This window comes from Mesoplodon mirus, assembly GCF_964341445.2.
Source record: "Mesoplodon mirus genome assembly, chromosome: 7".
Classification (NCBI taxonomy): Eukaryota; Metazoa; Chordata; class Mammalia; order Artiodactyla; family Ziphiidae; genus Mesoplodon; species Mesoplodon mirus.
In genome coordinates this window covers 34,411,719-34,439,466 of record NC_138983.1, presented here as the reverse complement: position 1 = coordinate 34,439,466, position 27,748 = coordinate 34,411,719, and positions in this window count along the sequence as shown.

Sequence of the window (27,748 nt, the reverse complement as noted above, 5' to 3'; positions counted from 1 at the left end):
ATTTTCTTTCTTTTAATTTTATTTATTTATTTTTATACAGCAGATTCTTATTAGTTATCTATTTTATACATATTAGTGTATATATGTCAATCCTAGTCTCCCAATTCATCCCCCCCACTCCCCGGCTTTCCCCGCTTTGTTGTCCATATAGTATGTTGTTTTCTATATAAGGATTTACTTTATTAAATCAGCTAATAAACTGAGCTATTAATCACAAAAATGATGGTTACTGTTATAAATGATAACAGAAAATATCGTAAGTACATTTAATAACTATATTTTTTTGTTTTAGACATTTTACAACTTTTCTCTAATTTAATTCTCATATATTATGATAAACCTGCCTACTATTCTCATTTTAGGTAAATAATCTGAGGTCCAGAGAGTTCAAGTAAATTGCACGAGGTCACTTTGCCAATAAGAGAAAGAACTAGGATTCAAATCTATGTCTGAACCCAACATCTGAACTCTTTCCCTCATTGTAACTGTGGCCGTGTGACCAAGTTTGCAGTTTACATTTACTGTTCTGTTGTAGTTTTGAATAGAATGTCCTGTTACCTTCCAAAGTGTCCTGGTTTGGAAGATGAAATATGTGATCACCCTACTCATTCCCTACAGCTTCACGTGGCCCCTGCTCACAGGGTAGGGACAGTTCAGGTATGTCCAGAGGTATTTTAAAGAGTGATCAGATATGGAGGTGAAATTGCAAGTCCAGTATATTTTCCTAGCTCATTATTGTTCTCAGCAGCAGATAGATTCTAAACAGAATAGGGGATTTTAAGAAAAACAAGAAATAGGGAAGTGGGAGAGTTACATATACAGAAATTCAGTGACAATCAGGTAATGCCAGTAAAGAGCAGAACTGAGCTGTTTCTCTGTTAAGAAAGGTAAACAACTGGACTTCATGATATTCAGTTATTTATGACTTTTGCCAGTGAATAAACATTCACTAGATTTTGCAAGAGTACCTAGATGACCAGTCAAGATAATATAGATAAATAGGAAAGTACAGGATATTGCCTGAGAAGAAAAATGTCACTGATAAATAAGGATAATCAGTCTCTGAACATCTTATTTGGTGCACCTGTGAGCCAACATAAGAATCAAGAATGAAATACAGCACAAGTTTATTTTGTGGCTGTGGATGGCAGTCATGGTGGGCTTCTTTGTCAGATTATAAATCAGTTCCATAGCACTACCTTGAGATTAATGAGTGTTTCATAGAAAGTGACTGAAATTTACATAGATTTATGCAAGATTGGAATCTATTTTATTTGGAAGTAATTTATATGGCTATTCTTTTTTTGTTTGTGGTACGCGGGCCTCTCACTGTTGTGGCCTCGCCCGTTGCGGAGCACAAGCTCTGGACGCGCAGGCTCAGTGGCCATGGCTTACGGGCCCAGCCGCTCCGCAGCATGTCAGATCTTCCCGGACCAGCGCACAAACCCGTGTCCTCTGCATCGGCAGGCGGACTCTCAACCACTGCGCCACCAGGGAAGCCCTATATGGCTATTCTTTTCTCTTTGGATGTCCAGTAGGAGAGCAGAACTCCAGCAAAGGAAGTGTATTAACCAGGAATAGCCCATTAAAAAATCTTTTTAATGCAAAAGATTATCCAATGCCTTTCAAATGCAGTTCATTCTTTTATGACATTATTAATAAAATATATATATATATATATAAAGTATACATTATATATTATCCATAAAAACATATATATAACAGTTTGATCACTTTATATTGACTGTAAAATGCAGAAACCTTTTGTATCATTTAAAGACTTTGAATCCCTTTCCTTCTGAAATTTGAGGATGCAAAGCAACATTCCACTTAATGAGAACAAGTTATGTTATTATCAGACAATATTTGAAAATATGAAGTAATTCATGCTTAAAATTGGGGAATTAAACATAAGTAGCATTTTCTATACTGCTTATAATTAAACTGTTTATCCAATAAGGATATTATAATTAAAGAACAAGGAGACATAACTTAATGTCATGTAATTTGTTAAACTATTTTTGAACTATCGACACCAATTCTCATATCTGTAGAGAATATGTAGAAGAAAATGGCCTAATTGTTGTTTCAGAACCTTAGACTTTATGTTTTACTTGACTGAACTCTAGTCATCATTGAATTTATGCTCACCTTTCTTCTAGATGAATGAAAGAATAAAGAAGGGAGAGAGTAACGAAATAATTGTAAAAAATAGTTTCTAGTGTGCAGATAGAAACTTGGTTTCAAATCTTGGATCTTCTTATGGCACATGGGGAAAAGTGTTTAACATCATCAACAGTTAGTTGTCTCACTTATAAAGTGGGTGATATACCATTTTGTCAAGCGTTGTTGGGATGATGGGAGGAGTATATATGAAAACAATTTTCAAAATGAGTCAACAACACAATGAATTTGTATCAATATCTGATATCACTTGGGTTGAATTCTTTTAAATATTATGTCTAATGCAAAGTCCTGTGCTCCTACACCAAGGCCAGCCCACATCTGGAGGACTGATAGTGATACTTGTCAACAAGTAATAAGTGGAAGTTGCCAGTCAGGTGCTTGTTTAGAGAATAGTGAGGGCATGACATATGAGAAGAGTCAAAGGAAATATGGATGTTTAGATTTTATCTGGCACAACTTAGAGAGAACATCTGTCTTTCATTAAGACTGTCAATCAATCAGCCAGAGTGAATCAATCAAATGGTGAATGTTTTGGGGGTTATGTTTGGTTTAATAATTGTTCATCAATTGTAGATTTGGAGGTGTGCTTTAAGTGGTTTAAGTCCATTTACCTGGACTTGAGTGAAAGGAACAGATATTGAAAAAGAAAGTTGAATTTCTTGAATTCCAAGAACTCTTCCAACTTGAACATGTTTCTTCATATCCATTAATTTACAGCAAGGGCATGTGCCAGGACATAGAGAATGCAAAAGAAAAAACAGAAACAAAATTTTGGAGAACAAAGATACAGAAAATAAGACAGAAACTATGTGTTCCTGAAATAAAACAAACAAAAAATCATTAACAAAATGATTCAAGAAACAATTTCACACTAAGGAACTTGACTTTCTAGATTTAAAGGGCCCACAAAATGACAAGAAAAAAATGAGAGTATATATTATATATTCCAATCAAGGAATATCACTGTGAAAGTCTGAAACTTTGAGGATAAGGAGAAAAATCAAATCTTTCCACAGAGGGAAAGAAAAAAGATTCAAGAACCAGAACCGCTTTGGACTTCTCATCTTTTATCATTCTTGGAATTTGAAGTAGTCTGGTTCATCAGAATGTTGAATTGCATTTTCTGTTATCTTTTGTAAAGTGGAAGAACCATCCAACCACTTTCATATCCTAAATTCTCTTATTAATTTCTTGAATATAAGTCTTTCCTTTAATCCAGAGGTTGGCATAATATGGCCTGCAGGCCAAATCAGGCCATCTGCCTGGTTTCATAATGGCCTGTGAGTTAAGTGTTGTTTTAACAAGTTTAAATGGTTGAAAATATTAAAAGAATAATCTTTTATAATGATTATATGAAATTCAATTTCAGTGTCAATAAGTAAATTTTACTGGAAAATGCTACAATTCATTTATGAATTGTCTGTGTTTGCTTTCACACTTCAGTGGTGGAGTTGAATAGTTGCAACAGAAACAATATATGGGGCTTTGCATGTCACTCCATGCACTGCAAATCACAATGATGCAGTGATAACAGCATTTCCAGTATTGTCTTACTGTAACTATTCAGTTTTTATTTTACTTTATTTCAGTTTAGTTTATCTTATTTTATCAGTGCATACCAACCATGACAAAATAAGAGTAGAAGAGAGAAGTGGACTTTGTATGATGTGCTTATAAATCTTAGTTGACTGCAGCTTATTTTGATATTGAATTTGATAACAAAGCATTGAGTTTGCTATATAATGATACTAAAGATGTATTAAAAGAGTGCAACATATGTTGATATTACCAAACACTCATCAGATCTTCCTAATTCACAAGAAAGCAATGGTCAGAAACATTTAGGAAATTTAAAATATTTCATTGCAGTAGAATTTCTTCATAAAAATAGAAAAATTAAAAAGTGCCTGCCAGCAAAGTAAGTTTCTGTGTAGTTCATTTGTAAGCTGAGCAAGAAAAAACTTTACTGATAGTGAGTTAATAACATTGTGTTGGATAGCAGCAGCTAAAGAAATGTCACCACAGAAAACAGATTTTTAAAAGGTAGGCCTTTGTCGAGAGCAGTGTACTGAAGAATTTGACATCCATAATCAGTTAAAAAAGAGCAAGGATTTTTGGTGGCTTTCTTTGTTTTATAATTAGTCAACAGATATTACTGATGCTGCTTAATTGTTTATTCAAGGAGTTGGCACCAAGAAGTCCTTGAGAATTAGCCTTTGTGAATAGTCTGCATGGAAAACCTATGGGAGAGAATATTTTCATAGAAGTTGAGAAAAAACACTGAGTGTAACCTCACATGGAATCTTGTAAGACATACTAAAATTGCCCTGGTAAAAATATGTCTGAGCAGAAAAATGTTCAGTCAAGCAGATTAACAATGTTTTTGGAAAGTGTAAAAGCCTCTGGTTACTCACTGTATAAATCTTCTGCAAGCATTTTGTGGAAAACACTGAATCATGTTATAACCATGTGTTATTGAATAGTGTCACTAGTGAATTCCATTTGCTCTCATGCATCTTCTCATGCCCTCATTCATTGTGAACATGAATTTTTGTCCGAAATAGAGGCTGACTGTCCTGGGTTGAACTACAACACAGTGTGCAACAGCTTTACAGAGGTAAAGTTTTATTGTGGTATTTTCAGCTCAAGGGCCAGGCTGAAATTTTTCTGCATGAGAAGAATTACCTTCTAGCACTGTTATTGAACACTAAGTAGCTTTGGAAATTAGCTTTTGCTGCAGACTCGATAAAGTTTCTTAATTTCAAACTAAGATTACAACATAAAATAGTGCTAATTTTGCAAATTTACAATTACAAAGAAAATTGTGTCTTCTGTGAAAAATACGAAGAACTGGTATTTTAATCACAAGTAACCTCAAGTTGCTTTGTGTACTTACCATGTTGTCAAAAGTTAAAACGAAAAGAGAGGTTTTCATTCTCATACAGATTTACATTAGATATATTTTTCTAAGCTCAAACTGCAGTTCCAGGAATTTTTTTTTCTTCAGAGCAAATGTCAAGGAAATGTCATGTTTTAAAATCTATTTAACATGGAAATTGAGATAACTTCTAACCAAATCTTCAATTAGAAGTAATTATATCCAAGTAATGGTACACTAAAAGTTACATATCAAAAGAAGGATCTATTATAATTCTATAAATGTCTTCGAAGTAATGAATATCTCAATTAAAATCATATGTGTGGATTGATATCAGTATTTGTAATATCTGTATATGTAAAAAGATGTCTTTAATATGAGAGATATACAGTTTCATTAAAGATCGCCATTAATAGATGAACACCTGTAATTGATTTTGATTAAAGGAAACACGGAGTAAACCACCTTTAAGCAAAATATCATCCCCCAAACAGAATCCCATTCTTCTAATTAGTAGATCTGCATTAAAAATTGTATTCATTTATTAACATGTTTTGAATTTCATCAGTAAAAATTTTTATTTTCTCTCTTTTTATGTGTCCCTGCCCATATATTATTCTCTATTTTGCTTCATAGTCCACAAAGCCTAAAATATTTTAGCCCTTTACAGAAAAAGCTTGATGACTTCTCTTTTAATCTATCTTGATCTTCTATAAAACTTAATAATATTTTAATTTTTACCTTTATAATATTTTCACATTTCTCTCTTCTATAAATAAATGTATAAATATTTACTGAACCATACACATAACATAGCTAAAAAGAACCTTCTTAGGTACTCTAAGGTACAAAGAAGACAAACTCACTTTCTTTTTACCTATATAAAAGAGATTTTCTAGTAGGGGCTAAATCTCAGTTTTATTATAAATATCCAGACACCAGAGGCAAACATTTCTTTTTTGGCCTGAATTATTTTCATGCTTTCTATTTACAAATGGGTTGATATAAACAACTTTCTACATTATAAAGTGATTACTTAGAAAACCAATCAATCTAATATTTTATGTATGTGGTTTTTTGTTTGTTTGTTTTTTATGTCTGCTTGTTATTTTGGTAAAATATTTCTAGATCTTACCCTTCTGGGATTCTGGTTGAATCCCAATCCCTAACCCTTCATCAGCCTGGGTCCCTGAGTAACAATGATAGGGGAATGACTTGAAATGGACATATAGACTGAGTAAGAAATAAGCCTTTATTTTATTAAGTTATTAAGTTGGGGGGGCATTCTTTTATTACTATAGAATATCTTAGGCTATCCAGACTAGTATACCTGATAGTTGTGAATTTCCTGAAGCATTTTAGCATTTAAACAAATCATCAATCATAATCAACCGCCACAGTTACTTTGTCTCTTAAAGGTTAAATTAATATCAAGCTTGAGTAAATAAACTAATATACTTCCCCATTTATTCACTTAAGTGGGAGGGCAAAGCGACCAGAGTAGGATGAAGAGTCTCCTGAGATTTCTCAGCTTGCTGTGTCCTGTTTCTACTCATTCTTAGAAACTGAGATGGTCATATCTGAAGGAACTCATAAAGCTTCTGAAGTTGGGACAGCAAACAAATACATTTGAGCTAATTAAGTAGTTTTTTCTTAGTTCAGTTGAAGAACATATTTTAGAAGGAAAAATAAAAGGCCCTGGAAGGATAATTAATGCAAAAAATAATCTGGTTTGAAATATGCTCTTATGGTTAAATGTTTTGATGGTGGGATTTGGTCCAAAATATATCGTAGCACTCAAGAACGGGCAAGGTAAGGTTTTTCAGTAACTGAAGTTTATTAAAATTTAAACTGATCATGTTGGAGGTGGAACTTTTCCAAGAGAAAAGTTTAAAGAAAATGACACAACTTAAAACTAATTAAAAAAAATAGCCACTATTTGCCAGCTAGATATGATCTTATATAATTAGCTTAGTTTACAATCCCAACAGCCCTGTGTGCTTATTATTACTATTATCATCATTTTTATTCCTTCCATTATATAAGGAAAGCAGTTCTAATTAATTTTCTCCAGTGTTACAAAGCTAATACATTATGTAACTGAGACTCATGTCATTCAGTTAACACATTTATTGTGCACCTGTGGGTTAGATTTGAGGTGTCAGAAAACAAGAGGAGTCAAGTATGATTTCAACATTTTTTGCTTGACCAACTGAGAGAGTGGAGTCACCATTAACTGAGAAGCTGGACTTTACCAGAAATCATGGTGCCCCATGTGTATTGCCTCCTTCAAAAACCATCAGTTCTACAGTGTTAAATACCAGTTAGAGGAACTGTAATTCTTTTTGTTTCCCATGGCTGTCCTCCATTAATAGAGTACATCAAGTTCTGAGGATATACCTACTAAATATATTTTCAATTATTTAAAAAAAAGGAAGCAATTAAACATGTATTTTCATTTGATCCATCCAGGCTTTATGATGGCTCAAGCAGTGAACAGAATGGAGGAGGGGGTGCCCATTTTTAAATTCTACCTGTTCCTCTTTCCCTACTGCTGCTACTTTAGAATTATACCTTATATCATGAATAGTATTGTAACCTAACCATCCTTGACATTTTGAGTTCAAGGATCACTGGATTCCCTCACATTAAGCCTTCTGACACATCTGCTTGTCAGCAATGGTGCCAGAGTTTCTCATTTTGCATTGAGGGGAGAGCTGAAGTTTATTATATAATTAGGTTTATTATTCTATGATCCCCTACAATTTATCTATATTCTTATGGACAAATACATTCATTTCTTGAATGTCTTTGAAGGATACTGAAGGCTTTTTAAGAGCCAGATTGGAGATGTATCCAAATATTTACAGATGGGTAAATCATATCTTGAAAAACATAGTAAGTTTAACCCATTTTTAAAAAGAAGTTACAGAAAAAGCAATTGTCAAAATGTCATACAGGTTAAAAAATCCAATCACTAATCAGTAGGCTCGGATTCTTCTCTGCTCTTGTAACCTTTAGCATGTCACAGGGAAGAGCTAATTCCTTTGCTTTCCATTTCAACATGAAACTTAGAATCTAAAATAAAGCCAGAGCAATTGTGCTTGTGTTGAAAAAGGACTCAAAATTAGCTTCACAGGAGCAGTGACAGTGGAAGTTTTACAAAAACATTTAATTATTTGATGCCAGTTTTATGATAGTCACTATAGGCTAATTGGTTCAGGGAAAAGAGGGAGGACCCAACTGGCATTTGGTCAATATTTTCTACACTGAGATCGACAGAGAAAAAGATCTTCATAGAACACTATCAGCTCTTTTGGTTCACTCTACAGAACACAGATGTCCCCTCTGACTTTACACTGCTCCTGTCACTTCCAGTTTGAAAACAAACTTCAAGAGTTCCACGTTGCTTATTGAGTCACATACATGCACTTTAACATAATAAATCCATTCTCCCTTGCACTCTGGTGCACAGCTAGATTGCATTTCCAACTTTCCTTTTAATTAGGTGGACCATATGCCTTAGTTCTGACTGATAAAATTGAGTGGGAGTGACAAGGCTGAGTACTGATGGAGTCATAAATCGTTGAATAACCACATGAAGAACAACCTTGTTCATCTGAGTCACACTTGTTTGAACTGTATGAGTAAAAAATAGACATCTGTTGTATTGAAATATTAAATATTGGATCTAATTTTTTAGCAGCTGAGCTCTTAGGTCCACATAGCATTCAAAACTACTTACAACATGTAAGATTAGCGTCCTCTCTCATGGCATTTTGCTTCACAGTGTATTTTTTCTAACCATAATAGTCTGTTCTTTATTCTTAATTCTCCAAAGTGAGTTAATCCTCCCTTGTTCATATTGTTGTGGCTTCTTGTGGAATTACTGTATGAAATTAAGAAATGAATATAAAGTTCTTTTGAAAAAAAAACTTGGCACATAATAATAGCTTATTTAGTGAGAGCTACTATTATTTTATTGAATGTCCTGAACAATCATTTTCTTTATATTCACCATCTCACATATAAATATTCCCTATCTAAATACCTTACAGTTTTGTTTCTAGAAGTTTGCTCTTTCTCAAATACTTTGGTAGTTTGCAAGTTGCTGAGCTGTGCTGAAGTAAGCAGTACCTATTTCAAGTTCATTTTTCATGCGCTACTGAAGGAAAGTGGAAACGTCAATGATGGAAAGATTTTGATACAGCTATGGGTTATTGATTTTCACTTAAAAATGGAATAAAATGGAGCACTGTCCTGGGGATAAGATCCTAAAACTGAACATCTGAAAACTCTATGGTGTATCTTCCCTCTGGATACTTGTAACTATTTGAGAATTGTTACAAAGATTCTATAACTTGAACAAATCTACAGTGCATTTTCCGAGTCACCTTGGAATTCCCTGCAGCTGCAAACCTCATGCACTTTAGAATTGACTTTCATCATGGAGTTAGTTTCTAAGTAACTTTTTGGTCGATTTTTTGCTCCGTTTTCTTGCTCCTAATTCCACGTTTCAGATACCTCATTTCTGTGTTCTAGAAGTATGCATTTTTAGATGAATTTTATCTAACAAGGTATACAATAAATCAAATCATCCCTACAAAGGCCCCTTATACAAGAGAGAGCCTTTAATTTTGCATTTCCTTTACTCTGTCGTGTCTGCTTCTCCTTTTTCCATTTAATTATTTCTTTATCATTCTGTTTTCCTATGTATTTCTATTTAGTTTCTATGTTTTCTTTGTCATAATGTCACATTCCTTTTTTCTTCCATTCTGTTTCTTTTTAATCATGCATCATCATTTAGCATCTTCAGTATTCCTTTCTCTGTATTTTCCTTTACAATTTATTTTCACCCTCTATCTAATTTTTAGTTCCATATGAATTAGCCTCATGGACAGAGGAAAAAATAATTTATGTTTTTAGAATCTTTTATAGACCACTCCTTACACTGAGCTTTTTTTTTGTTTTTTGTTTTTGGTAGTAGATTGTATCATTTCCATTTTTCAAATGAGGAGACTCAAGAGAAGTTATGGAGCATGTCCTGCAGCTAGATAATGATGGAGGAGTTTCACCTGGATAAATGGAGCATCCAGAACTAAAGAGTAATAGCAGTAGTAGAATATTCTCTTAATAGGATATTGTTCTTCTCTCTTTGGTTTTCTGGGAGCATTTCTAGTGTCATTAGTTTCATATGCAATGACAAGGTTTGACAGCTAGGAGAGATGACACTAAGAAAGGCTGTGCCAGAGACCACAGGGACTTGCCAATGGGAAGAACCCTTGAGTACTTTAGTGATTCTAAGTGATCGTCTGCCTTGGTCCTGAACTCTTTAGGCGTGCAGACTCACTCATACCATAAAACCCCATATATATAGCCTCCAAAATCATGCCAAAACCCCACTTCTATTCCTCCCCACTCAGTTCTTCAAGTTCTTGACTTGTGACCTTCTTGGCTTTTCTTACCATTTATTGTCTTATCCTTCAGGCTTTATACTCAACCCTCTTTCTCTAGCTTAGTCTTTCATTTCCTACCTCAGCAATGATCGAACATTGTAATTTAGCTGCCAGTGGTAATTACTTCATTTAGTCCAGCCTAGGCTCATAAACCTTACATTTCAGTGCAAGTCCTTGTTCCAAATATGTTGGCACTGCATTCATGAGCATTTCTCAGACTCGGCGGAGAAATCTGATTGCTATGGAACTTTTTCAGTCACCGTAAGCAAGCTGGAGAACTACTAGTTGTTGCTGCTCTTGCCTGTTAATTAAACCAGTTTCTACAACATTGCATTAATAGTTCACTAGAATAAGGAGCGTTGAAAAGTTCAAGAAGGAGCATTTTTCTCACTTTCATTGGATGGGTAAGTAAGTTAAAGTAAGTTAAAGTCTTGTATATGAGTGTGTCCCAGGAGTACCACTTACCCGGGGATTACTTAGCAGTTAGAGAATAGTGAGACATGCCATTTGAGTCCTTTACAGCTTGGTTGCCTTAAAACCCATTTTGTTAAAAGGTCAGACTTTAAATTATCCAATATATAAGGTTCTGTTCTTTGGGGATCCAAAATTTTAGTCTTTTTTGTTTGTTTGTTTGTTTGTTTTTTGCGGTATGTGGGCCTCTCACTGTTGTGGCCTCTCCCGTTGCGGAGCACAGGCTCCGGATGCGCAGGCTCAGCGGCCATGGCTCACGGGCCCAGCCGCTCCGCGGCATGTGGGATTTTCCCAGACCGGGGCATGAACCCGTGTCCCCTGCATCGGCAGGCGGACTCTCAACCACTGTGCCACCAGGGAAGCCCCAAAGTTTTAGTCTTAACTTATTATTCTGCCCAAGTGGAGTTGACTTCAAAGGCATGATGTAAAGGTATCATTCCACTAGATTTCTGAGCCAGTTCGCTGGCGAGGGAGTGTGTGCATATGTCTTGGCTGAAAGATGCTTGTAAGAAAATATTTCAGCGCATTTGGGAAAACTGGCATCTATAATTTATCAAAGCAGGCATTTTAAAAATGAATAAAGCATAGCCACACTACTTTTGAATCACAGGTCTCAGATTTGCTCCTCAAAATAAAGTTACTTATTTTGAAAAGATACAAGTTGCAGTTGTATGTAATTTTATAGCTTTTGTAAATATGTTTCTGCCTTCAAACTTAAACTAATTTCTTTAGTGAGACATGTAACAATAAATATATTAACAAGTAAAAAAAAATTTTTTGGCCAGTACCCCCCAAATCCAAAACACAGCAGTTTCAAATATGTTTACTTATACTAATAAGCATCTCCACTGCAGACATTGAAGGATGCACTGTGAATTAATATAGGATATGTTTTGTATTATAGCCACTAAAGAAAGCCCTTTAAAAACAATTTATAGAACTAATTATAACACAGCCAAAGAGATTAAGGAAGCATAAAAGAGCGGATAATAAAAATGAAAGAAGAAAACCCAACAGTAGAGATGTTACAGAAAGACACAATGGAAACAGGTTAAAGAATGATGATAGATCAATAGAGAAGTTTACCTGACAACAACAAAATTTATTTTTTCTAATATTACATTTAATTAGAATTTATTTTTGACCAAAATGCTTAAAGAGGGGATTGTGGTATAGTTAATAGAACACCCAGAAGTAGATGTTGGGAAGCATATCCCTAAATATCCAGTTATTGTGTACAAAGAAAGTTAACTATTATTAACCATTTTTCATTTCTATAATGAGGGAGCTGGTTCCTTACAGGTCATTGGCCCCACTATTCTTGAATAACTTATGTACATATGGAACCTGATGCCTGAGAGCTCCAGTCTACTAATAGGAGTAGCAAATTAAGAAAGAAAAAGGGGCATGGAGTCAGAGATATGTTAAACTATAAAACTAGCTTTCTTTTTGTGCAGAAAAAATCCCACCAGGTAACTCAAAAGAAAGAGCAGTCTGTACCCTCTGTTGTAGAAAAATGTTTCAGGAATAAAAGAGATTTTGACTTAGAGTCCAATTCTATAAAATTTCACTGAAGCCTATCATTACTCCTTGGAAGGTGACCATTACTCAGAGATGCTTTTAGAATTTCTGTGGGTTTACGTTGTTGACCCTAGTATTAATTCAGTGTCTTATGGTTAAGCCCTAGTTTCCAGATCTACTGATCTCTTTGACACGGACCTCTTGTCAGGAATGCTGAGCAAATAATCTTTCTTAAAAATCCCTTAACAATAAATTTAATTTCAGACAATTAATCTATCTTCAGATCTTCTTATAGAAGATATTTATTTACAACTTTGAGTTGAGAAAAGAGACAAGCAGAGTATAAAATGTCAAAAACTTAATCGAGAGAACACAACATTTTGTACTTTCTGGGACTGACAGCGCAGACTTATCATAAAAAAGACATGGGGTTTTCCTTTGTTATTTAAGCAAGTTGCCTCCTCCATTTACAGAATGTGCTCCATCACCCATAGTGGAAATTCATTTTACTACAGACTTTGTGTTGCTAAGGATATAATATTACAGCCTAGGATAGTGCTACTAATTGATTATTTAATGAAGGCAATTGTTGATACTATCATGGAAACTCAGAGTTAGGGAGAGTCTCCAAATTTGTTCTAGCCCCTCCCGCTCCCTTACTTATTGCAAAAAAGTAGATGGGATTTTCTGTGTGGAGTCAGACAGTTCAAACCCAGCTGTCACTTGGGCATATCACTTAGTTCTTTGGTTCATAGCTTATTCATCTGAAAGATGTTAAAATAATATATATATAATTCTCAGAACTGCTGAAAGTTTTTTAGAAGGTACACATCTACATAGTGTTAGTGGTCAGCAACATTGGCTTCCACTCCCCTCAACAGTTCATAAAAGTTGTGTTGGTCAATTGCTTGTTTATTCTCAGATTTATCATCACCCATGACCTGCTCCTGCTAACTGGTACCAGTGTTAAATTATCTCTGTATGAATGATGGCTTCTATTTTCCCAGATGGATGATATCTAGTACAATCATTTAATCTTCTCGTGAAGCATTATTAACACAAACTTTTATTTTTACTTGGTTTTACTTTCTGAGTTAATCATGGCTATTCTGAGTTATTCACATTTCCCTGGTTAGCATAGATTTATAAGAATTGTAATGAACAAAGTGATTAGACACTTTAATTTTTTTGTCTGCACATTAGGAAAAGTTTCATAAATCTAATTTTACTATTCTTTAGCTCTGCCACATCTCCCTCTAATTTGTATTTACAAGTAATTGCACATAGTGAATAAATACTTGGACTATTTCAAATTATGTCCATGGAAATCACATTCTCGTTTCATTCTAGTTATTTAAAAAGTTATATTTTAATAGCTTCAATGCCCTCAAAAGCCATAACAGTTTAATTATTTTGAATATATTGTGATGTGTGCCTGTTTTCTATTCATGATCCATCTGTGTTATTGAAAACCTTGCAATTAACGCTTAGGAGTTAATGAATTATTAGGGGGAAAAATCCTCTGATGGCCATTGAAGGACTGAATTATTTGCCACTCATGAAAAGATAGAGTGTAGGTATTTACATAGATGATCATTTAGTTTCATCTTATCCCAGAGTATAATGGCTGGGTTATAATCACTCTTAACTTGGAGACAGTTTTGTCCAACTCTGTGCAGCTGTTGAATGGGAAAATTACATGTTCAGCATTGAGGGTAAGGAAGAGGGATTATAGAGAGGCTGTTTTCGTTCATCAGAAGAAGTAATGTTAACTGCTGCAACACACTCTTGAGATCTCAGTGGCTTAGCACACACACAAGTTGTTTTTTAATTGTTCATGTGCGGCCTAATGCATGCTAGTGAAGTATCTCCTCCATTCTGAGACTGACGGATACAGGCTCCATCAAATTTGTAATCCAACCATCTCAGCATATAGACTTCCAGATCATCCTGGCAAGTGAAAAGAGAGCTGGAGTTTCACATAGGATGTTTTCAAGGAGCAGAACCAGAAGTAGCTTACATCACCTCTGCCAGATTTACTGATCAGCACCCGATATCATTGACTTAATCTAATTGCAACACAAGCTCAGAGAGCACATTCACATATTATTAGGTGGATGCTTACTATGTCTGCTATGTCTATAGCACGTGGGAATGGGCATCGGGAGACAAAACTGCACATCAAGCTTTTTCTTCCTGGAATACCTGGACTTCTTGCTTTTCTGAGGAATTCTTCTGTAGCTCTTTTTCTAAGAGATAGAGATTTGGAAGCTACTTTCTTCTTGAAACCTATCCAAATATACTTTCAGTCAAATGTAATTGCTCCTTTCCCTATATTTTAAAATTTTATTTTATATTTTATATTATGAATATCAATGATAAGAGCTTCTGTTTATTGAACACTTACTTTATGGCATTCTAGAACTATATATATATGTATATGTATACATATACATATATATAGAGAAAATTATTATATGTATATAATTCTATATATATGCACATTTAATTCATTTAATTCCACCCAAAATTCTATAAAATAAATATTATCACTCTTTTGTAAATGAGGGCATGGAGAATTAAAGAATTAAGTAAATAACTCACTCTTGCAACACAGAACTAGTAAGTTTCAGAACAAAGATTGGAGCCAAGGTCTGTGATTCCAAACAAAAGCTCTTTCCCACAGTGTGTATCTGCCTCCACCATCTATCTTGTATCTTTTCATATAGCAATTAATAAAATGCATTACAACTTTGCAGATGGTCTTTCTGAGCTAATCTTTAAAACTCCAGAGCCTAGCATGTTTAAAGGCTTTCAAATATAAATACTAATAAATGATGGACCACTAATTAATGCATATGAGAACTTAAAACAGCTCTCCCTTCTTCCTCATGTCAACAGGTTGCAGTACAGCCAAGTTTAACTAGAAAGTATAAGCCATTATTTTGTGTAGAGCCTGATAACACCCTCCTCACAAGAGCTTGGGGCAGTTCACATGGCTGACTTAGTTTGCATAAGCAATCTAAGGAGACATGCCATTGTTTCCTCCACTTGTTTCCCTGCTGTTACTGCTACTTGCATTAGTTTCTTAAGGTCACTGTGCAAAGTGCCACAAACTCATTGGCTTAAAATGACAGACAGGGGCTTCCCTGGTGCCACAGTGGTTGGGAGTCCACCTGCCAATGCAGAGGACACAGGTTCGGGCCCTGGTCCAGGAAGATCCCACATGCCACGGAGCAACTAAGCCCGTGTGCCACAACTACTGAGCCTGCACTCTAGAGCCCACGAGCCACTACTGAGCCCACGTGCCACAACTACTGAAGCCCGTGCACCTAGAGCCGGTGCTCTGCAACAAGAGAAGCCACCGCGATGAGAAGCCCACACACCACAATGAAGAGTAGCCCCCGCTCGCCTGCAGCAAAGACCCGACACAGCCAAAAATAAATTAAAAAAAATAAAAACCAGACATTTATTTTTTCAGTTCTAGAGGTTAAAAGCCCAATATCATGGTATCAACAGGGCCATGCTCTCTCTGAAACCTGTAGAGGACAATCCTTCCTTCCACTTTCCTAGCTCCTAGGGGTATCTGTCCATCCTGGGTGTTTCTCAGCCCGCAGATGCATCACTCCAATGTGTGCCTTTGTCACTGTATGCCTCTTCCCTGTGTGTTAGTCTTCACATGGTGTTTCTCTCTTCTTATAAGGACACCAGTCATCTTGGATAAGGGCCACCTTAATGATTTTTCTTAATTTGATTATACCTGCAAACATGCTATTTCCAAATCAGGTCACATTTGCTGGTATTGGAAATTAGGACTTCAATATATACGTTTCAAGGATGCAATTCAATCCATAACACTATGCTAATTATGCTAACTTCCTTGCTTAAACCCTTTTTCCTGTCAATGCAGCTGTGTTCATTCACATTCAGCTCATTTACCCTCACTTTCTGTAGCTTTTATAAATTACTACACCTCGTCCTTTATCTTGGTTCTGGTTTCTTCTCCTTCCCCACTCTGCTCCCCAATCCAGGCCCCTTTAGCTCCAGGAGCCAGGAATCCTGTAGGTTTCTGGTACCTGAAGAGATCCCTGTTTGCCCAAAGAATCATAATCTCCATTCACCTTGTGGATCTGTGCTTTCTACATGATAGTTACAGGAACTACGTAACCAAAAGCATATTCCTTCCATCCCTCCTGCAAAGTGGAGCCCCAATGGATTTATAACATGCTCCTTTTGGAGGATGCTTGAAGAGGCAAATGAGATCTTACCATTCAATATATTAGATGAAGTCTAAGTCATTCATTCATGCATTTACTTTGGTATTCACTGAGCAGTTATTAGACACCTATGGTATGGTAGGAACTGTTAGAAATTGAAGAATAAAAAATATTTTGGGGGGATTTCATCCTAGTAGAGCAGCCTGGCATAACATATGATCTAAATATATCAGGCAAAAAGAGTTATATAGAAAGGGGGGTCAAAGTGCCCCCAAAGCATTTATTGGCTTTACCACTCTAGAGCAAAAGATACTCATGGCAACCCTTTGATGGATGGAACCATTTTAGAAGGTTTACTTTTTTTTTTTTTTTTAGTGGTTTTGAATATAGTCAATATAGGGTCCTACTTTACACAAGGCATTTCACAGGAACAACGTGAAGGTTGGAGTCCCAGCTGTGATTTACTTACATATGGGTGAGCCTGCTCTAGACTTGACTGGGCCCTGGAAAGAAGCCAGAGTGCTACCCATTCTAGGCTAGCCCCCCAAACACTTCAGGTTATAAATCCTCAACTTGTAGATTTTCTAGCTCCTGGAGGATAGGGGTTATCGTCTACTTTTTTTAAAATTTATAATGCCCAGCAAAGTTCCTGGTTCAAAGTAGATACTCAACCAAAGTTTGTTAAATATTCCATGTATGCTGGTGACTATAGGTGCAATTGGAAACACTGTATGCCTCTTAGCTCTGACCAATGACTCTTTCTTTCATCTCTGCCTCTTCAGTTCTTAATAAGGGCTCTAGAATACAGTAAGGTTGACTTTAGTTTGATTAGCAAGTTAGTTACTTGTGCGTATCCATATTGCTCAATTTTAAAATGTGCTGAAATCTGTTCTCCTTGTCAAGCAGCCACATTTGCTGCATCTAGTTAAGAACTTACCTCAAGAAAAAATACTCAGACCTCTTCCACTGAGTTGCTTTTTATTCTTGGGAGAAGCCAGTTGATTAATTCTCTACTCTGGTGGTTTATTTCTGGTACTTTTGCTCATTATGTTTAAGGCAATGTAATTACAAATTAGGATTGGCAGCGTGTGAACTCAATGTAATGTATGATTATTTTCTTCATTAATTATATCCAAAGCTCACTGTCTCCTTCATACAGGTTTCTTGAAGTTTAATGTTTTTTTGAAGTAATTAAAGACATCAGTCAAGAGAATGTATTTTTTTTTAATGAAAGACATAATTTGGTTAAAATCACAGTAATTTGTTTCTAAGTGGGTTTAAAAATTGTCTATATAGATTTCCTTTCTGTCTTGCTTTATGAGAAATATTGATCACCAGATTGCTTCTTTGAAAAGGGGGGTCAAATCACCCAATTCTTTGTGAGAAATAAATAAAAATTATTCTATTATTGACTTCACTTGCTTTATTCATAGTCAGTACTTCACTTTATCCATAAATACTCATGATAAAGTAAGGTCAATATTGAATAATTTCAATACATATAACTCTGGAGAATCACTGAATTCATTTAGTAATTTTTTATAGATTTTATGTTTGAGGACTCTTCTTTTATTAAAACTTATTGTATAGTCATATAATAAAATATGTGTGTCCAATACTTTAAGAGTAGGATCTTTAAAAATAATAAAAACAACTCTAGGATTTCCTATTTAAATATAGCCTGATACAAACAGTATTAATTGGCAATAAAATAGAGTCACGGTAAAATTTACCATATTTTTTTGCAGAGAAAATTGATTTTTCAGTGTAGAAGTTTATACTTGATATTACAAAAAAATCTGTGGATAGAAATATTTCAAGGCAAATATTTCAAGTATTAAAGGCATTAGACACTCAATTCTAGTAACCTCATTTACTTAATGTTCCTCATCCAGTCTGAGTTTGCTTGCCCATGTACTTTAAGGGAGTTTCTTTCATCTACTTGGGATATTCTGCTCTCTATGTCTCCAAGTCTGTCAAGAACTCTTTAAGGCTTAGTTCAAATATTTCCTCCTTACAAGCGTTCCACATTCATTTCCCAGCATTTTTGGAAGTGATCTGGCCCTTATGGTGTTTTCCTTTCTTATTCTCCCTTTTGTTTGTATTTGTGTAACTACATGGATTCCTTTGGGCAACCATGAGCTACTTGAGGAGAGATAAGGCAATTGATATATTTCCATCTCCTAAGTAATTTGTTCTGGCAGAATGGAAAACAAGCTTCTATACCTCCACACAGAAACAAAGACACACAAACCAGCCAGAGTCAGCTTCAGAAAACACAACAAGTTATACTTCTACCCTTTGACCTCCCCCCAGCATCCATGCTATATTATAATACATTATGAACAAGTTGTCTTATTAAATGATAAAAACACCTAGTGATAAAATCATTAAACCGTGCCACCATATTCTGTCATGCAGAGTGTGTTATGGCTACCACTCTAGGCACACTAGATATTTCCGGAGACTTCTCTAAGGAGAATTACAATTTTCTTGAGAAATAAAATAATCTATCTCTTGCTGCTTCAAAGCGTAGTAATAGGATGTGTGACATGAGCAAATGAGATTCTACTGAGTTCCTGCTGCTTTTTCTCCTAGTGTATTTGGTGGTATTTTTATATTTTTTAGATTTTCTGTTTATCATTCTCACTCCATGTCATTTTCCTTATGCCTGAAATATCTTTAACCTTATCAACATTCTTTTAAATCCCTGTGAGTGTCATTCTAACACCAAAATAAAATCCAAGTGTGAAAACTATTCATAACTACAGAAGATTTGGAAGTTGTTCTGATCTATTATCTGTTTTGTCTGCAAGTTTATTATTTTAAGGTACTCTACAGAAACTTTTAATCAAATGATTTATTTATATATTCATTTAATTAACTAAGCACATAGATCCTCTAAAGCTGTGTTTCTCAATTTTTATTTAAATTATGTACCATCAGTCAAGCTTTCTCTGAGTTCTTCATTCTGTCATTTGTACAATGAGAATCACAATAATTTTTCCAGATACAAAAAATGATATTGTAATATTGCATATGATCTCTAAAGTTACATATATGTCACTCCACCCTACCCCACTTCCGAATTTCCATTATCCTACTTTCCTCTCCTCTCCCTCTGTCTTTTAGAATCCTTATTCTAACACCAATACTCCTTTTAACAGTCACATTGTTCCCCAAAACTCCTTTCCCACCTCCATCAGCTCTGCCCTCTTACACCTGCTCTCCATGTGATGAATCTTTTTAAAGTCATCCAGTATTTAAAAATTTTGCTCATAAAAATAGAGCTTATATTTCCATAACTTCATTCTGTCCTCTGATAAGTAGCATTGAAAAAAGTTATCTTATTCATTAGAAGTATTGGGGTGAGGGGGCAAGGAAAGACAACAAAGCTCAAGAATTAAAATGCTATCCAATTTGCTCTTCTTTCTCCAAGAAAATTAGTAATTAGGTTTATTCATTGGGGTTCTATTGAACCTCAATCACATCTGTTTTCAAGAAGCTGCAGAGAAAAAAAAAGCAAGCAAGAAAGAAAAGAAAACTCATTTCTTCTGTCTTCCTTTGCAGAAAATAGCTTTTCTAAACCTCAGTTTTACAAGCACTATTCTGTACAAATAAACATTAGTGACTGTGGCTTTGTGCTTAACGAGATTCCATCGGTGTTCAGTGAACGTGGGCTCGTGGAAGCCAGGAGGTTTGTCTGCAAAGCAAATCTAGGGCTTGGTCCCTGATATTAGTCTCATAGCTGAGATGCATGAAAAACACCCAGAATGAGGTGAAACAATATGCTTCTGTCAGGAGAGGAGAAAAAGGTAACAGGTAACTACGAAGTCAGTATATGGAGATGTGGGAGCCATTGTGGGAAATTCTGACACAGAGGAGAAGACAGAGTGAGGTGGCTGAGAGAAAAGGCCTTAGCATAGGTTTGGAAGTAACAGGTATGCTTGGGGAAACATCTCATGAAGGGGGATGTGGCTGTTGTGATGGGTAGAGAGAAGAGACAAATATTCCTGTCCTCTTGAGAACATCTGCTTGTCCACTGCTATGTGAGATTTCAGAATTCACTGGAGGTGGCCACATGATAAAAGCACAGTTTTGCAGTCATATAATTCTGAGTTTAGTCCCAGCTCCAGTCACTTACTGCTTGAGTCAGTTCTGTATCCTCTTCTCTAAACTTCTAGTGTGTGTGTGTGTGTGTGTGTGTGTATGTGTTTGTTTGTGTGTGAATGTGTGTGTGAGAGAGAGAGAGAGAGAGAGGGAGGGAGGGAAATGGGCCTATTTCATAGGATAAATGAGATAAATTAATTTAAATGATGTATTAACATTCCTTACTAGCATGTGGGAATTAATCATTCAGTTCTAGGTTTTTTATAATTCAATGAAGATGTTGTCTAGAAAAGGTGATCATAGGAAAATTGTCAGAAGATGAGCAGGGAGTAAAGCCCTTAGGTACAGCCACCTGAGCAAATAGAGAATAAACCCAAAGAAAGAACATTATCCTGTTCACTCTTTATATGACAGTGCAGAGATGCTCGCATGGTAAGAAATTTGTCATTAAAAATAATATTTTTGAGCACCTTCTTTATGTCAGGCACTGTTCTGAGATTTCAGATATTGACATATTTAATCCTACCCAAAGAGACATATTCAATTAATATTCTTATTTTATGGATGATAAATCTGATGAATAAAGAGATAAAGCTCAAGGTCACTAAGGAAAGCAGAGCAAAATGTGGAAAGAAGGAGACCTCATTAGAGAGTGTATACCTTAATCAGCTTGAAATCCTGCCTCTCACTGTGTTGATATGGAGATAAATGTATTTCACAGTTTTACACTCAAACCATTGAATTAATGTTGTTTTAAGTTAGCTAAATATATGAATTCATGATGTAGATAATGTATCCATATTTCAGTTATCCTACAAAATGCTGGGAGGTAGCATAGTGAATATGGTCACAATGCAATATCCTAAATCTGCTTCTCAGTCTTCTGTATCTCTGCAGATTGCATCGCTGTCCATGGAGTTGTTAAGTCCTAAATCTAGGTGTCATCCTTAATTCCTCACTTTGTCTCACCCTTCCCGTTCCAGTCTATTACTCCTAATGATTCTACATGGAAATGCATCCCAAATCTTTTTTTTTTTTTATCTCCAATATGACCACCTTAGACCAAGGCACAGTCATCTTTCATGCTCACAAATGTAACATCTTCCCAACTGGTCTCCTTGTCAAAATTCATTCTCCTTAGATTGTCCCTAAAGATTTAGCCCTGCCTACCTCGGCACCATTTCCTATCACTCTTCCTGTTCCCCTCTATATTTTATCCACACTAGCTTTTTTAAGGTTCTTGAAACACAGCTCATATCTACTTTCAAGCCTGAACTTTGCATTACTAGTGCCTTTCTTGTCATTAAGTTTTCAGGTTAAATGTCACCATCTCTAGTAAGAACTCTCATGACCACCCAGTTGGGAGTAAAGTGCAATAAGTTAATAATCATTACATTCATTCTCATTTTCATTAAAGTTTTAATAATCATTAAACTGTTACTCAGAGAATTGTTGTAAGAATGTACCAATACAAGTATTTCAATAGCAAGGGGTTATTAATTGCTCAGGTGAGTGACAAACTTTAGACAAAAAAAGGACTTAACGTAAGATCACGCAGGTGTTGGATTAGTTGGCAATAAAAAGTTGGCCAGCAGTCTGTGTGTCTGAAGCATACTCTACTTGAAGTTTAAATCTATTTAGAAGTGAGAGATTTATTCAGGATTAGTTCTGGGCATGGACACATTGCTTGATTTTGTTTCTGCAGTGAGAGGTAGTCGTTGTCATAAGCCCTGAATTTAGAAAGGTGCTTTAGTGCTCTGAAAAGGAGAACAAAAATTGCTTCTTTAAAAATAGATGCTTCTCTTTGGTCAGCTGCCTCCAAAACCCTCTACAGGGGTTAATTAGACTAAAAAAAAAATTAGGTTTTAGGAAGGGAAAATATAAATAAAATACATGGAAGACAAGGAACGTTGTGTTCTCTCTCTCTCTTCTTTCTCTCTTTTCTTCTTTTGTTCTTTCTTTCGATGTGGCCTTGAGAGAGAGAAAGTACAGGGGGGTCGTGGAATTCTGTTCATGTGTTAGTTATTAATGGATTGAGAATTGCTGAAGGAGATTATTTAGCAACTCTAACTGTCTTTTTATCTTCTCATTTCCTTTACTTTGGAGGTAATAGGAACAGACATAAGACTGGATTATCCTGCTTGGGGGAAGGATATAGAAGCATCTCATGCTCTCTGAGGAGCAGTAATTAATAGCAGTAACAATGCCTACAATTTATTGAGCACTCTCTCTATGCCAGAACTGTGCCATGCCAAGCTCTTTACATAACATGTTGGATTTAATTTAATCCTCACAATTCTATGGAGCTGATACAGTCATTTTTATTTTATTTTATAAGCACAAAAACTGAGCTTAGAAACCTTTTATAATTTACCCCAGAGCACTCAGCTAATAAGAGATGGGATTGCACACAGAATCAATTTTACCTGTTTTTAAGGCCCTTGGTTTAGCCATTTTGCTATATTGCTTATATCTTTGTCAACCAAAGTGGATTAATTAAAGTCTCCGAAGTTTATTTTTCCAGATCTCAAGCATTTTTGTGTCAGGGGTAGGAGTCAATAATTCTTTCCTACTACCTACCTCCCAAAACAGAGCTTATTCCTAGGAATCCACATGTCCTTCTTAAAAGCAGGAGTGATTCTCTTTTTCCTGCTTAGTGTTCACAGCCAGTACCTTTTTCCCTTCTTTACAGATGTTAGCAACCATTTTACATATCTCTTCCAGTTCTCTTGAGTTTTCATTTTTTGCATCCTATTGTTTGGGGAAGTAGATATTGGATATTTGCATGCACTACTTCCATAAAGAAACATCTGTTTTCCAAGACAAATACAATATTCAGTGGCATTTAAAAATATTTAGTATTAAATATATACTAGTAAGAAGGAAATCAAACAAGCCTAGTCAGTATTCCTTGTTGTAGGCTTGGGCCAGGTTGGTAACAGTGGAGGAACCAAGTGGTAAGATCCTGAATAGATTTTTAATGAAGTCAACAGAATTTCCTATAGAATTTCATGAATGGTATGGACAATAGAGAAAAATAAGGGATGGCTTCAAAGTTTTGGCCCAAATAATTTTTCAGAGATGTTGCCATCAACTGAATGACAACTGTGAAAGTGTACACATTTTGATGGAAGATGAGGAATTCAGCATCAGTAGTAGATGTTAAATATCAAAGGGGAGAGATTGAGTAGCAAGTTAGGTGTATAAGTTTAGAGTTTGGAAGAGGTTTTTGGATCCTAATGTGTCTGGAGTAGCGTAAGCATGGAAGAGACTGATAGGAGATAAAAGTCGGAGAGGTAATTGTGGGTCAAATCATATAGTGCCTTGTAAGCTGTCACAAAGATTACGGATTTATATTGAATGAAATAGAAAGATATTGCAGTGTTTTGAGAAAGTTGTGGCATAATCAACTTACATTCTAAGGGTCATTTTGGGCTGTGTGCTGACTATGGCCTGTAGGATGGCAAGGGTACAAGAGGAAGAGTAATTAGGAAACTAATACAACAATCCAAGAAAGAGGTGATGGTGTCTTGCACAAACAAGACAGTGGAGGGTAGCAGTCAAGGGCAACGAAGTATTGAGACTCTAGATATATTTTTAAAGCTAGAATGTACTCATATAAATAGGAGTGAGATATTCATGTTTGCTCAGCACAAAGGAATTCAGGAGAACTTTATATTTCTAAGTTTTATTTTCTCAATAAATATTAGCTGAGAATCTGTAAAGTTCCAGGCATTGTCTTAGATGATCAAGAGAGATAAAAAGAGATCTAGGTCTCTAGTTAGGCAGGGGAGAAAAGATACCAAAGCATGCAATTCAAGAAATGTGGGAATATGAGTGATCAGGGAATTCCTTAAAACAAATTAAAGAGCCTTTATTGGAATTAGGATAAGAGGGTATGTGCTCAAACTGGGCACTTGTAGAAGGCTTTATGTCTACCAATTAAAATTTTACCCATATCAAGACTTTTCTTAAGAGTCCTGAAAGATTGAGAAAGATTTTAAATAGGTGGATATGTAGTTCTGCCTCATTACTCTTTAAGGGAAAGACATAGAAGAGTAATGAAAGACATTAAAAGCCAATAATCAAGGTCTTCAGAGTGTGCAAAACTGCATTCTTTCTTTGCTAGTTTGCAGCCCTACCTCCTAACCAACAGCTACTTCTCATATTCAAGTTTCAGCAATACTAATACCATCCGGCCAATTTCCTTCACTACTTTATAAGCATTCCCTCACCAGCCTCCACCACCTGTACTCCCCCACCATAAACTTCTTTTAAATACTTCCCCATGTGTATTCGCTCATTAAACACGTATTGAGCGTAATTTGTGTGCCATGATCTGCGTAGGAAGCTATGCATATAAGAAGAATTAAAACTGGAAATTTCTCCTTCTTTCATTAAAATTTCTCCATTCTCAGAGCAATTGCTTTTCATTAGACTCTCATTATAATTCTCCAGTACAATAGCTTTTTATTAATCTTCTTGTCCCCAATCTCTCCACTGCAATCTAATCTCTATTCTGGCATCAGAGTGACAGTGAACCATACATAAAATATACACCTGATCATGTTACACCCTTGATTTATTTTAGTACTTTTTAGTTGCAGATAATACAAATAATTCAAATTGGCTTAACAGAAAATCCTAATTGTTTGATATACACGACTGAAGAGTCCAGGCATATTTTGGGCTTTAAGAAAGACAAAGCAAATCTTCAAATCTTACCCAAGTCTTCAAATGAAAAAGTAACGCTCAGTCTCTCTCCATTATTAGCTTTGCTCTGCAAGATGTTGGCTTCATTTCTATGCAGGCTCTACCACATAGCATGATGTCTGAACATTTTTTATTTCAGTGACTTTTATTGAATTAATAAATCTGAATTAAAGAAATGATGTAACTTTCAACTTTATCTTAACAGGTTGTAATGATAAGACTTATTTTCAGTTTTTCTTTTTCCTTTTTTGATAGGTGAGTCTCCTGTGTGTGGAGAAATAAAACTACCCTGGATACTACTAACAATAAATCTCATTCACAGTTCACTAGGTTGGTACCTGTTATTTCCCAACGTTTAGATACAACGTATTTTCCTGTTGTTGTGACAGAGTTGTGAAAAGTTTAAAAGGGCCTTTGTTGAAATAGCTTAAACAAATAGAAATAGATTCTCCTAAAGGCCTTTAAGGTTGCTAGGAAAATATAGAGTGCTATTTGACCAGATAGCAATTGTGATCCGTCTCCTCACTGACCCCAAAAGCTATTAAAGGACGTCCAAAGACAAACAATTATTACAAGTTTCTTTCTCAGAGGGCCAATCCCTGGCCATGTAGTAAAAGAGACTGCTATTTTTGTCCTCCCTTGAAGGAATGGGGGAAGATGAGGGTTGGAGGAAAGAAGAGAAGGGAGAGGGAAGCGCCTGTGTAGTGGGTTGTGAGAAGAGGAACTACTAGGTTGCTGTAAAAAAAACAATTTTTTTTTCTTTTTAATCTAGGCTAAAGGCTGTTAAAATTGAATAGGATATTAGATATCACCTATTACATTATTCTGATTTTATGAACCTGGAGCTCATAGGCCTTAAGCAGTTACTGAGACAGTCTGGGACCTGGGACCTGGGACCCTTTGCTGCAGTGCTTGCACGTGGACAAACATCTCCTCCGGCAACAGATACAAAGAAACTATAAGGAACTAAACATACCTGCATGCATGCACAGTTAGGGCAGATTATGAGCAAAAAAGACAAAAAACCCAACTGCCACTTCGGGAACAAAAGCAGGGTCCTGTGCATGATCCTTGCACAAAACACCACCAAGGGGTTAGGCAGTCACTCCTGTGGCCCAACCCATGGGTCCCCCCCTACCCTCACCCCATTTAAGGGACCTGCTCGCTTCGCCCCCTCGCCCAACCCCTGCCTCCCCAGAGAGTGAGCAAGGGAACCTGTTACTTGTTTTCATTCACTCCTGCTGCAGCACAAGTCCCAGTATAGAGTCTTGCCTGAATTTCTCATCTGACCTCTTCTCAATTTCTTTTGATTAAAGAGTCCAAAAACCCAGGTCGATAACACACCCCAGTGGCGCACAGCAAGTGACAGGCAAAATTTTGATATGTGTCTTTTTGACTCCTGACCCGATAGTCTTGCTATTGCTCTTCTTGAATATTCATTCATAAATTATGTTGTGCCTACTTCCTAAAGGTTATGACATTCAATAAGGCATCCATGAACAAAGTAATTGTCAAAATAGAAATAGAGGAACTTCAAATGAGGAACTACATGGTATAAAATGTTTTGGCCAATTATTCTTTTTTCCTCTATAATCCTGACTTAGTATTCCTAAGAGTATCTCAGACTGCTAGGAAGGCGTTACAGGACTCATGTTCCCAAAGACTGAGTAGCTTTGAGAAAACGGGAGGTATTTGAGGTCAATGCAAAGGACACACTCCTATCCTCGCAATCGTTGCCTGCAACATCATAATAACTAACCATTATATGTTGTTTGTCTATTTATTGATTCAACAAATATTTGTTGAGTATTTACCATGTCCCAAGCACTATATTAGGCACTGAGATAGAGATATGGATTAAACTAACAAAAAATAAGTGTCTTTGTGTCTTTCTTTATCATGAAACAAGAGCCCTTGTGGGCTGGGACCAAGTCAACCTCCTGTCTTAGCATGAAAACTTCTCTGAAGGGCTTCCCTGGTGGCGCAGTGGTTGAGTCTGCCTGCCGATGCAGGCGACATGGGTTCGCGCCCCGGTCCGGGAGGATCCCACATGCCGCGGAGCGGCTAGGCCCGTGAGCCATGGCCGCTGGGCCTGCGCGTCCGGAGCCTGTGCTCCTCAGCGGAAGAGGCCACAACAGTGAGAGGCCCACGTACTGCAAAAAAAAAAAAAAAAAAAAAAAAAAAATTCTCTGAAT